General features: G+C 41.0%; 3 non-coding genes across 3 annotated transcripts; all 3 read right to left on the bottom strand.

Moving 5' to 3' along the window:
- Positions 1-18: 18 nt before the first annotated feature.
- Positions 19-90, bottom strand: Trnac-gca. The gene has a single exon. It is a non-coding gene; the product is annotated as a tRNA-Cys (tRNA).
- A 175-nt stretch (positions 91-265) lies between these two features.
- Positions 266-337, bottom strand: Trnac-gca. The gene has a single exon. It is a non-coding gene; the product is annotated as a tRNA-Cys (tRNA).
- Positions 338-411: 74 nt separating this feature from the next.
- Positions 412-483, bottom strand: Trnac-gca. Its single transcript has one exon. It is a non-coding gene; the product is annotated as a tRNA-Cys (tRNA).
- Between the last annotated feature and the right edge of the window lie 64 nt (positions 484-547).

A 547-nucleotide genomic window follows, 5' to 3' on the forward strand; every position in this document is an offset into this window, starting at 1 on the left:
AAAAACTTAATAAGAAAAAGGGGACACCCGGATTTGAACCAGGGACTTCTCGATCTGCAGTCGAACGCTCTACCACTGAGCTATATCCTCTTTACAGCAAGACACGATCAACTTGAAAAAGAGGACACCCGGATTTGAACCAGGGACCTCTCGATCTGCAGCGAATGCTCTACCACTGAGCTATATCCCCTTTACAGCAACACACGATCAACTTTGATCATGTGATCGATAAATTAATTGATATCAATAAAAACACAATAAGAAAAGGGGACACCCGGATTTGAACCAGGGACCTCTCGATCTGCAGTTGAATGCTCTACCACTGAGCTATATCTCCTTTACAGCAACAAACGATCAACTTTGATCATGGACCGATAAATTAATTGATATCAATAAAAACATAATAAGAAAAGGGGACACCCGGATTTGAACAAGGGACCTCTCGATCTGCAGTCGAATGCTCTACCACCGAGCTATATCCCCTTTACAGCAACACACGATCAACTTTAATCATGTGATCGATAAATTAATTGATATCAATAAAAAC

This window comes from Anneissia japonica, unplaced genomic scaffold, assembly GCF_011630105.1.
Source record: "Anneissia japonica isolate Jap-2015-1 unplaced genomic scaffold, ASM1163010v1 scaffold102637_len539_cov119, whole genome shotgun sequence".
In the NCBI taxonomy this organism is placed as follows: domain Eukaryota; kingdom Metazoa; phylum Echinodermata; class Crinoidea; order Comatulida; family Comatulidae; genus Anneissia; species Anneissia japonica.